Raw genomic sequence first — 12,633 nt, 5'->3', positions numbered from 1 at the left:
ACCATCACTTCAGATTGTCTCTTTCTGGTCCCTACCATACCACCTCCTCGCCCTCTTCCCACCTCACCTTGCCTCACCAACTCTGTTGGAACCTGCCAAGGTTTAGGCATTCTGGATCAATTTGAGTACTATTTTAAAAATTGTAATAATGAATTTGCTGAGTTCTTTGCAGACTCCTTTAACATCTTTGAGTTTTATTTGAATCAGTGCAGCTTCTCTTCTCTACCCTCTGTTCATTTTCCTGACCTCTCACACCTTGCTCTGCACTCCGTCTAATATAAAAATTTATGTGTCAGGAATTTCCAGGAACAGGAGTCTCCATTTCTTTGACTATTTCTTCCCCATAGCATAAAAACAAGACAATTCCTCTCTGTTTCCCTCACTACGTAAGGCAAACTCACTAGAAATGACCTAGAAGTGCAAGAGTAATAAATAATTCCAACTTGACATTTATTTCCATGCTTTTGCGACCTTTCCAAAAATAAATCATTGGGATAGCCATGTAAATCCTTACCTGAGACGTCATGTTTCAGACATTGATTCAGATCTTCTGGAAACAGCTTTCAGTGTTCCATTATGGAGATAAAAGCAAACCCCAAGATGCTTGCTACTATGTGGATTGTTTTGCAATAAAAATGCCTCAGCTGTGATAAATCACTTCAGGTGCAGATAGGCTTATCATCTGTGATGTTTCCCAGCAGCACCCATTCCTGCTTCTTTCCTGGTCACTGTCCTGGACTTTCCTTTAGGAAACCACTCCTTGCCCCAATTCTGAGCCATTTAGTCTTGTGGACTTGACCCCTCATCCCCTAGGTCTAAGGTCTGGCTTAATCCAGTATGCTCATTCCATCCCCTGCCCATGGAGATGGTTCAGGCAGGCACTTGACCTAAGCCAGAGCTACCAGAGAGGAGCACAGGACTTCTGAGAACACTAGAACTTGGATTCTCTTTCATTCTGTGTGGGAATAAAAACCTTAGAAGCTGCCTCAGCCACCCAGAACCATGATGGGAGAGCCTGCTAAGACTGGAGGCAGGAAGCTGAGAGAGGAATTGGGTCCTGGTGCCACGAAAGGATCTGCCAGATCAAGCCCTGCCTGAGGCCACATTACGTCTTAAGTTCCCGTACACAGAGCTGGGGAGGCCTCTTAATTGCTCAAGCCAGTTCAACAGGATCTTCCTGGTTTTCACAACAGAAAGTAACCCACTATACCTGCCTGCCCAACTGACAAGGACTCTACCGTTCTGCCTCTCTCCACATAGAACGGGTTTCCATGTTTTGTTACCTATTCTCTCAAGTAGTTTTACAGTCCTACACTCTTGCCCAGCACCTATTACAATCCTCTATTCAGGCTCTCCCTCCTCTCATCTGCACTGTCGTAACAGCCTCTACTATACCTCGTCCTATTCATCTACCTGCGACTGTGGACGGTACGAAGTAGGTCTTTTAAATGCAATCTTTTTAATGGGAAAGTACAGTCAATTCTCACGATTCACAGATTCTGTATTTGTGAATTCACCTACTCACTAAAATTTATGTGTAACCCTAAAATCAATACTCACGGCGCTTTTGTGGTCATTCACACACATACACAGAGGAGGGAACATCTGAGTCCTCCTGACATGCGTGTCCCGAGGCGAGGCTGAGCGAGGCGATGCTCTGTCTCCTTGTTTCAGCTCTCACACTATAAACAGGGCCCTTTTCCCAGTATACCCAGTGCCGTGATTTTTACATTTTTGTGTTATTTGTTGGTGATTTCACTGCTTAAAATGGCTCCCAAGGATAGTGCTGAAATGCTGTCTCGTGTTCCTAAGCGTAATAAAGTTGCAACATGTCTTATGGAGAAAATATGAGTATTAGATGAGCTTCCTTTAGGCGTGAGTTATAGGTCAGTTGGCTGTGAGTTCAATGTTAATAAATCAACAATATATATTAAATAAGGTGTCTTTAAACAGAAACCCACATAAAAGAAGTTGATTGGTTGACAAAAATGTTACAACCAGAGGCTCGCAGGAACCTAACCCTGTATTTTCCCCAGGAGCAATGCTTCAGTATTCGCTAATTCACTGTTCACAGTGACTTTGTAGAACAAAACTACAACCAACAATGAGAAATGACTGTATGTGTAAAGAAAATAGGAGCGACCCAGCCTTTCTGACGTGGTAGTTCAGTTGTCAAGAGCACATGCTCTGGCGGAGGCCACCTGGCCTTGAAGCCCAGCTCTACCACTTTCAAGATGTACAATCTTGGGCAAGTTGTACAACCTCCCTGAGCTCAGTTGCTCTGTCTGTAAAATGAGGATTATCATGCCCACCTTTCAGGTTGCTGGGAAGATTAAATGAAATCATCATGTAAAGTACTTGGCCAAGTTCCAGACTGAGTAGACACTCAATAAATGGTAATTATGGTTTTTGTTATTTTTATTGAATTTAAAGAGTTGGTCTAAGTGGTTGGCAAGTGCCAAGATTGTATGGGAAAAAAACAGATCTCCCTATTACTGACCTCATTCAAGGGAGGAGGAAGTGGTATGAAGTGTGCCTGTGTGATATCCCCACCAGAGTGTAGGCTCCTTGAGGACAGGATCTGAATCCTGTGCACACCCTGAGAGACACCAGGCTGAACGAATAAGCTCAGGAGGGAGGCAGATCCGGGGTAGAATCGCGGCTCGGTCACTCACCGGCTGTGTAAACTTGGACAAATCACCTGTGCTCGCTTTTCTCATCTGTAAGTGGGGTAACAATGATGGTGCCTGCCTTGCAGGTACAGTATCACTAGGAAGTACAACCACCCATGTAAAATACCTCCCATAATGCCTGGCACATGGGCTTTCAGTAAATGTTGGTTTCCTGTCCCCCTAGTGGCCAGCTATCTTCTTTGATGTAGTCCTGGCTCAATAAACATCTGTCACATTAGGTATGCCTTGAATTGATGGGGACTTAGGGCTCATGCAGGTACAAATGCCTGACTTCCCTGAGGACAGCTGGCCAAGCCCCTCCCTGTGCTTCCTATACTTTCCTCTAGGAACCTGCTCCAGGGAGAGCCCCCACTCCTCTTCTGTTACTCTACCATGAATGAAGCTAGATAGGAGATAGGAAAAGGCAATTTAAACCCACATTCTTATCTGGACATCCATTTGTGGGTAAGGTCTGTACATAGCTATCTCCCCATCTGGATTTATCTTTGTATCTGCCCCAGCACCTAGCAATCCTAGCAACTAATATTTGTTGAGCACTTAATAGGTACCAGGCACTGTGCTAAATACTTCATGAATATTAGCCCGTTTAAACTTCATCACAAGCTCTCTCAGCTAGGTACTACAATCACTGTTTGCAGGTGAGGAAACGGAGATTAAGGAACTTGCTCGAGGTCACACAGCTACAAAGGGCTGGAACTGGGATTTGAACCCAGGCAGTGTGGCTCCAGAGCCAATGCTCTTCACCACCAAAGCCAGGCTGCCTCCCTTACTACTTGCTACACGTACTTGCTTGATGAATGTGAGTTAAATGTCTGTTGAAGACAAAGCAACAAGCCTGTCAACTAGCCATTGCCCCACGTAGTCAACCGGTCCCCACCACACACAAAGTAACGATGAAAGGGGCACGTTGGTCCTTGTTCTGAAGGTCTCTGCCCTGGTTTTCCTCAAACTGAGCCTCAGCTTCTCTAGAGCATCACTTCAACCACGTGATACCTAAACAGGCCTTATTTCAAGCGTTTTACCTTGTGAACCTCAAAAAAGTTTTAAGGGGGCCGCCTGGTGGTGTAGTGGTTAAGTTCACGTGCTGCGCTTCGGTGGCCTGGGGTTCGCAGGTTCAGATCCTGGGTGCAGACCTACACAGTGCTCATCAAGCCATGCTGTGTTGGTGTCCCATATGCAAAATGGAGGGGGATTGGCACAGATGTTAGCTTGGCAACAATCTACCTCAAGCAAAAAGAGGAGGATTGGCAACAGATGTTAGCTCAGGGCCAATCTTCCTCACCAGAAAAAAAAAAAAGAGAAAGTTTTAAGTTATTCTCTTTGAAGCACTGACAAGAAATCAGTTTCGCATTAGCTGTAGCCTTTGCTTCTTGGGAAATAAGCTCAGGTATTGAATGCACCATTTTTTCACTTTGGTTCTAACAAAGAGTGTCCTTGACCAAACTTTAGTCAGGCTCCTCTGAATCCTCTCCCCAACTAGGCCTCAACTTTTGGACTTCTGTGTCCATCTTTGCATGGCCCAAATGTAGCAAGAATCCTGCTAAGTCAGTTTAGCCAGACTCCCCAACCCTCAATATCTGATCACCCTTGATATCATATTGGGTTCCTCATCCTCCACCATCCCCCAGCTGGTGCCTGATCCTCCTGACCTGCCTCAGCAAGAACCCTGTTATGTTGGCTTAGAATCCCCTTTACTCCTTATGTTTCTGCTTAGTAATTTCCCATCCCCTGACCCCACCCTGCTGCTTGGCTATAAATTCCCACTTTTCCTTGTTATATTCAGAGCTGAGCCTAATGTCTCTCCTCTACTGCAAAATCCCATTGCAGGAATCCCTATACCTATCACAATAGTCCCCTGAATAAAGTCTGCTTCACCATTCTAACCACAAGAGCCATGGATAATCTTTTCTTGAGCAGTGCTTGCTGACCTGAAAGTTAAGTGTAGCATTGATGGGCCAAAAGACTCATGATGATCTCGCAAAGCCAGTGTCCAAGAGGTCAGTAACAAAGAAAATGGGAGCAGATGCCCTTCTGAAAATTGCCACAAAGCAATCTTGGCCTTGAGTGGCCTAGAGTAAAATCAGTATTTTCCTAGGAGCCTGATATCAAAAAGTACCCATTTTTGGCATCCCTTTCAGGGTACAAAGTTTGCTGAAAATGATCTCTTTTGTTGACTTTTAAAATTTTGTTTTTTTCTCCCAAAATGACTTATAGCTCTTGAGTCATGAAAAAAAGTGTATGAAAAAAAATCACTTGGAGTGATTCACACCACAATTATACTTGGACACAGAGACAGACTTTGGGATTAAGCTTTTAATCTGTTCATTACAGGGGAGACAAAAATCCTTTCCATTGCTACAAATCTCCTTAGGCCTTGTGATTGCTTCTAGAAAAAGATAATCCTATTTGAAGAAATACTGAACGTATAAAATGGTGTTGAATTACATTTGACCTGAAGATATTCAGGATTTGTTATTGTTAGTTAAGAGTGGGCTATAGGTAACATATATTTATTTGCAAATGTGTGAAATGTATCTTGCCCATCTTTTGTGATATCTGCAATTTTAATAAATAAATGTTAATAAGATCTTATAGTTCTTACCTCTCTGCCCTTAATTTGACATTTAGTCATATCACCTTTGTCATCTCTTGTATTCTTGTAAGTTAATTAGCCCTTAAATTTATGTACACGTGTCTTCTCTTCCCAAGTAGACAATAAATTAATTAAGCCAATGATCATGCTCCTCTGATCCTTGATCAGCAGTATAGTTTTATATAGAGAGGACAGAAAATTGTGTGTTACTCCCAAAGATCTAGTTTAGTGTTTTCCAGCCCAAATTATACAGCAGACAAATAGAGAGAGCATAGGCCTCAGTTTCCTACTCTGCCCAATTTGTGAGGTGTAGGGATAGTATATGGAAAGAATTCAGCAAGTGCCAGGCACAGGGAGGGAGCTTGGGTACTGGTGGGCTGATATTAATGGTAACAATGACGTAACCCCCCCTCAATGTCCTGCAGGAGCTGGAAGGACTTGCCAGCATATCCTTCACCTGACGGTGGCTTCCCAGTGGCTGACCACAGGCACACCCCAAGTGGAGAGGATGGCGCCAAACATATCTGTACTTTCTCTACTTATGACCTTTCAGAACAATCAGAATATGTGTCTGAGGAGCACCCTGGAGCCCCTTTTTCTAGTCTCCCCCCTCTTCTCTCCTTCCTCAGTTCCTGTAGTCTTTTTTACCCTTCATTTCCCTCCCAGTGCCCTAAAGAGTTTCTAAATCTATAAGACAAACCAGTCTTTCTCTTTCTAATATTGATTGTCTTTCATAGCAGAACTTCATGTTCTTATGCTGAATGACCTGCTTCCCACCAGGTAGAGGATGAGAAGAATAAAGGGCAAGAAAGGACTGAAAATCCTGGCTGGCCAAACAGTAATAACAATAAACTTGCCATCACCATCACCTCCACCATCACCCTTACCGTCACCACCACCACCACCACCACCACCACCACCATCACCACCACCACCACCATCACCATCACCATCACCGGCCCATGGCAAAAGGAGGGAGGGAGGGAGAAGGAAGAAAGAGGAGCTAAGCTGAGTTCGAGTGCTTAAACAAGGGAGGAGAAGGAAGGGGAAAAAAAAGAAGGAAGAGGAGAAGGAGTAGAAGCAGGAGGAGGAAGACAAGAATGAGAGAGAGGAGGAGAAAGAAGAGGAGGAAGGGAAGGAGGAGAAGAAGACTGAGAAGGAGAAGAAGTAGAAGGAGGAGGAGAAGAATGTGGCAGAGGAAGAGGAAGCAGCCTTGGGACGGAGCAGGCAATAAGATATTGCCCCTGGCTCTCAGCCCAGGGGAGGGAAATGCCGTTATAGAGCCCACAAATTGTTGAAAATAGAAGATGACCACCACAATGCAGTTTATCAGTCAACTGGACTGTTCTGCAGCCATTTAAATTTGGACAACTCTGTCCCTAGAAAGAGGATGCTAACAGCCTTCAGTTATAGAACCCTTGTTACAGGATAGGTACTGTGCCAAGTTGGGTGGCAGCAAGCAAGCTGTTTCACCTGTCTAATCCTCAGGCTCCTCATCTGTAAAGGGATAAGAGTGGTGCCACCTCACAGATTTGTTGTAAGGATTAAACGAGAGAACGCATGTAAAGAAGTTGGCACAGTGCCTGGCACAATGTAATGGCCGCCCTTATTACTGTATGTGGGGCTGCCCCTTCCAGGAGCTGTGGGTAGGGCAGGCAAGGAAGCCTGTGCAGAGGGTAGATCCAGTGAAGGTGTAGGCTACTTCATGCTGATAAATTGCAAAGAGGTATGTATTCAATACCTTTCTTCTGGTTCAGTCCCCACATCATCTACAAGGTATAGAACGGGGACATTTTCAATGTTAGTTAAACCTCTGCTTCTCAAACATGTATGTGTATATGAATCACCCAAGGATCAGAAAGTCTGGCGTGGGCCTGAGATTCTGCATTTCTAACAGGCTCCTGGGAGATGCTGATGCTGCCAGCCCATGGCCTGCACTGCGAGTAGCAAAGAGCTAACTGACAGCTCTGGTGTGACAGAGTTGATTGCAACATGAAAGCAATGCAGAAACAGACAAGATACATGACCGCTGATTTACTTCCCAACACTTACTTATTCTATTCATTTTGGGGGCAAAGGCCCATCTTAATGAGTAGGAAGCTTGAATAATGAAACCTTAATAAGAAGGAAGGAAGGATGGACGGACCAGTGGATGGGGGGAAGGAAGGAAGAAAAGAAAGAAGTGAAATGAAACGAAAGTGGATTACTTCTAAGGCCACATAGTAAAAGACAATAAGTTAACAGAATTTTGCCGAATAGAGTTTGGTCCTATTGAATGTACTTGAATAAATACATTTAAATCATTTAAAATTAGCCAACTGTTCATCAAATGGAGGCTGTCAAAGTGCTTGGAAAAGATTTTTTTTAAAGAGTGCTTAACATCTCTTCACCTGAGTCTTGTTTACATATTAAATTTGCTTAGCAGATCCAAAAGCAAAGACTAATCCTTATCAAAATAACCAAGTTTCTGTCTGAATTGAACTAATATGAACAATTGAACAATTGTTGAATTGTTCACAGTGAATGAACATATGAACAATCCAATTCAATCCATCAAACACTGTCTGAACATCCTGTGTGTGCTGAGCGCCATCTTCGGTCTGGAGACAAAGAGAAGAAAGACACTGAATGCACGTTCTCAGGAGCTGAGGGTCTGATGGTGGCGACAGACAGTTGAATGCGCCCGTAATCTATCATGGTGGTAAGCACAGGGACTGTGGAACACAGAGGAGGGACCCGTCTCTCAGCCTGCAGAGGAGGGAGAGGACGCAATGGGTAGGGATAAATCAGGCATCCTGGAGGAGGTGATTTGAGTGCCGTCCTGCTTGTGTGATTGGAAAACAGCCTTCTGGATGTTCATTCTTCAAGTCCCCAAAACTGGATCTAGGAAGATTGGTAGCCTGTGGTCAGAAGAGCAGTCTCTGGAGTCCTCTGGCCTCCATAGTCATGAATTGCTGGCTGGGAAGTCTTCAGTGTCTTGGCTTCTTTGCCACCCCAAACACACCCCGTACCACGGCCAGCAGGGGGCAGAGGCAGCGGCCCTGAGCAAAAAGTCTCTGGGAATTGCATTGAAATGACATGAATGTATGTATTAGCTTCTCATTAGCATCTTTGCCAGCAGAAAGCGTGTAAATAATTCACTGGTTCTGCTCTAGAATATCTGATAGAGTGGTCCAAACTTCCTCACAGGAGGAAGCCTCAGGAGCTGGGGGAGGGCTGTAAGGGGGCACCAGCTCTCAGATTGGAAAGTCTTCACTCGTGGACCGACAGTGCTGCTCTGATGGAAGAGAACAAGGTGATGCATCGCTTTCCCTTTACACAAGAAGGAGAGCTCTACTCTCCTGTAAATGAGACCCTCTAAAAGAGTGGAGACCGATCAGAGTGACCCATTTTCAAGACAGAATAAAGATTCACTGTCAGGAAGCTCACAATGAGCTCGGATCAGCCTTCTCCAAGGCTCCAGATGTGCCATACAGAAAGAGATCCACAGCAAATTATGAGAAGTTCTGCCTCACAGAGACCTTTGAAGCATTGTTTGACCACGGGTTTCCCCAAACATGATTGACCATGGAACCATTTTTTTAATAGCTGAAGACTTACTAACATTCATCAAAAACTAGTGTTCCACGGAGCTCAGATTGCAATTTGAATCCAAAGGCCTCAAGGTCTGTTGGCAGAATTTCTTCTTGCTCAGGGGAGGTCAGTCTTTGTTTTATTCAGGCCTTCAACTGATTGGATGAGGCCCACCCACACTCTGGAGGGTAATCTAATTCATTCAAAGTCCACTGATTTAAATGTTAATCTCATCCAAAAAACACCTTCACAGAAACATCCAGAATAATGTTTGACCAAATATCTTGGCACTGTGGCCCAGCCAAGTTGACACAAAACATTAACCATCACAATGCCCTATTCGGTGTCATGTCATTCTATGTGGTGTCAGCTAAGGAGCTCGACTGATGCTGGAGGAGCAAACCTTCCTAGCTGGCTCACTCACATGGCTGGCAAGTTAGTGCTGGCTGTGGGCTGGGAGCTCAGATGGAGTGTTGGAGTAGAGCTGGGGGGCCTGGTTTCTCTCTCTATGGGCTTATCCATGAGGCTGCCTGGGCTTCCTCCAGAAAGATGACTGGACTTCAAAAGCAAGTATTCTAGGGGATATTACAGCCCACCCTCTGGCCTCCAGTTATTTACATTTCTTCCACACGCAAAATACACTCACCCCCAAAAGTCTCATCCCTTTACCACATGTGGCTCGAGGATTAGGGCCTCATCATTGAAATAAGGTTCAGGTGGGAATGAGGCGTCTGCGTTCAAAGACAGCCACAGAACATTCTGTTCACTGAGAAGTTGGGTGTATGTGCCCTCCCCTTGAATCTGGGGATGGGGAGGTCTGTTGATTATGTTGACAAATGGCAGATGGGAAGGTGATGCTGTGCCAGTTCCCAGGACTGGGCCTTAGGAGACCGGTGCTTTCCACTCTCTGTCTCTTGGAACACTTGCTCTGGGCCCTGAGCCGCCATGAAGTTCAACAACTCTGAGACCACCATGCTGGAGAGGCCATGTGAGCCTAGCCTTTCTGTCACCCCCAACAAAGCTCCAGACATGTAAGTGAAGCTATCTTGGACCCTCCAGACCAGCCCAGACACCAGCTGAGTAGCGCTGAGGAACCTTAGTGGACACTGTGAGGAGCAGATCTGCACAGATTCCGGACCCTCAAAATCGTATATGAAAATAGTTGTTTTAAGCCACAGCAATGAATAACAGGAACAAACAGTATTTTAACATCTTTTAGTTCAGTAGTTTATAACTCTTGGTTTTATGTTTAATAGCAGAAACCTCTTTTCCAAGAAAATCTCACGTGGCCCCCTAGTATGTGAAGAGCTCCAAGGGGAGCTACTTTGCTTGAAGTAAGGACGGGGACCTGAATTCCCTCAACCTTCTTGTCCCTGCCCCATGGCTAAGGCACCTCTGAAAACATGTAGGGTCCTCAGAACACAATTTAAGACTGCAAATCTAATCCTACTCCTTGTTTTACAAAGACTATACTCCAGGTCCAAGGGCTAAATGGCTTGCTTTACGTAAGTACTTCTCAAAGTGTGGTCCCCCGACCAGCAGCATCAGTACCATCTGAAAACTTGTTAGAAATGCAAATTCTCTAGCCATACCTGAGATCTACCAAATTAAACACTCTGGGGTGGGGCCCAGCACTCTGTGTTTTAACAAGCCCTCCGGGGGATTCTGACTCAAGCTAGTTTGAGAACCACTGCCTTATATTGTAGAGTGAGGTAATTACCAAGCAAATATGTTGACTTGATCAGACCTGGTTTTGAATCCTGCACACTTCTTAGCTTTGTGACTTAAGCAAGTTACTTAATGTCTCAGCCTTGGTTTCGCTATCTGGAAACAGAAGAGAGTAGTAACGACTATTGACTCCCCTTCTATTCTCACTCCCTCCTCTGATGGTCCCAACCCTTCTGGGTGATGGAAAAGGAGAGAGGGGTTTAAAGCCCAGGCTTGATGTGGTGACTCTTAGCCCTGCTGGAAGAGTGAGTGACTGCCATTTCCTGAGCCTGGAGCTCTGGGGCTTCCTTCTAAGCATCCTTGACTAGTTTAAAAAGAGCCGGGGAGGCAATGAGGATATGTAACCACTGAGATTTAATTTGCACTGAATGGCTTCACCAGAATTTCTGAGCGAAGCCTCAGTGTCTCTAGCATGTCAGCTCAAGTGCACCACTGTACAGGAACCCCCGTCTCTTCTTCTAGTCCTCACGCCTCTGTCTGCAGCACCAGCCCAAGGCTTCTGCCCCTCCTGGGTCCTCCCCAGACCGCTCCGCAAGATGAAGCAAGCCAGACCCAGGCTGCTTCCACCTCTAATGACTGTTTTCTTCATTTGCCTGTTTTTCCTTCTTACTCACAATAATGTCAATACCAGAAGGAGGAAGTTGTCAGGGCAACCCAGAGGGGAGGCGGGAAGTCCGTCCTTGACCGAAACCTTAAGTCTGGTTGGTTAAACACCCACTGAGTTCTTGGCTGCCCTCTGTTTCCTAGCAAGAATGTAAAGATTCAACATTTTCTGTTTTTCTCCTTTTTTCTCTCCCTCTAATAATCTCTCTCTCTCTGCAAAGTCTGCCTGACCTGTGTACATTCTCCCGAATTTACTAGCTTTAACTCCTTCTGTTTCTGCTAACCAACCTTGGTATCTTTTTCTCACTGACTCAATAGATCGGCACCCTCCAATACCCTGTGTGATCAGTACTGTCCACACCACCCCACCTCATGTGGCAGGGGGAGGGATTAGACGAGGCCAAGCATCAGGAAGGCCCAGAAGTATGTGGCAGACTCGTGGAAGTCAGGGCTGGTGGTGTTACTGTGTTATTGATCCCTTTCTCCCTGGCCTACATTCTCTCCATTACAAAACTAGAATGTTGGTGCTCAGAGTTGCTCACTTGGGTTATGACACCATTTTCAATGATAAGGAAAAAGTCTAGAGAGAAATTTACCAGAATACAGACAGACATTAAGTCTAAGAGATGAGATAAGGATTTTTATATTTTTCTGTATTTCCTGAAATTTTTTTACAGTGAGAATACATTACTTTTTTTAACTTTTCTTTTTGAAATAATTATAGATTTACAGGAAGTTGCAAAAATAGTACAGAGAGTTCCCAGGTACCCTCTACCCAGGAATATATTACTTTTATAGTAAAAAATGGGAATTAAAAAAAATACTCCTATACAAACAGGAGCCAATTTGAGAGAGTTCCCAATGGCCAAATCTGAGATAATTTGAGCAACAAATAATTATAGTAATGGATTATAACTCATGGGGAAAAAAAAAATCCATGACTCCATACTGATATAAATACTTGAATAAATAAATAGGGAGGAGAAGGGACAGTTCTTTACAGTAGAATGCCAGTTAATAAATGTAGAAGGAATAATAGAAATAGGAAATCAGCAATAGGCAAATAGCACAGTAATAATTGTCCAAAAGCATCAACAATGGATGCTAAAATTAGTAGGCAAAAGAATGAGAAACAGGATATTTGCACAGCTTCAAAGTATCTCCCCACAAGATAATTATTAATTACAAAGGGAAAAATAGAAACCGAGCAGACACGCACCACCTTAAGCAAGTGATCAGAGTCAACATCACTGGTATTAAGACATGTTGACATTATGTATCCCTGATACGATTCACAATGTCACTTCTGGTATTGTCCAAAATGCATTACCTCAATCTAATCATGAGACACCTCAAACAAACCCAAAATGACGGACATTTTACGAAATGCCTGACCAACACTCTTCAGAAGTGGCAAGGTCATAAAAGACAAGGCAAGGCTGA

The sequence above is a fragment of the Diceros bicornis genome, chromosome 2 (assembly GCF_020826845.1).
Source record: "Diceros bicornis minor isolate mBicDic1 chromosome 2, mDicBic1.mat.cur, whole genome shotgun sequence".
NCBI lineage: Eukaryota > Metazoa > Chordata > Mammalia > Perissodactyla > Rhinocerotidae > Diceros > Diceros bicornis.
This window is presented reverse-complemented; position numbering follows the sequence as displayed.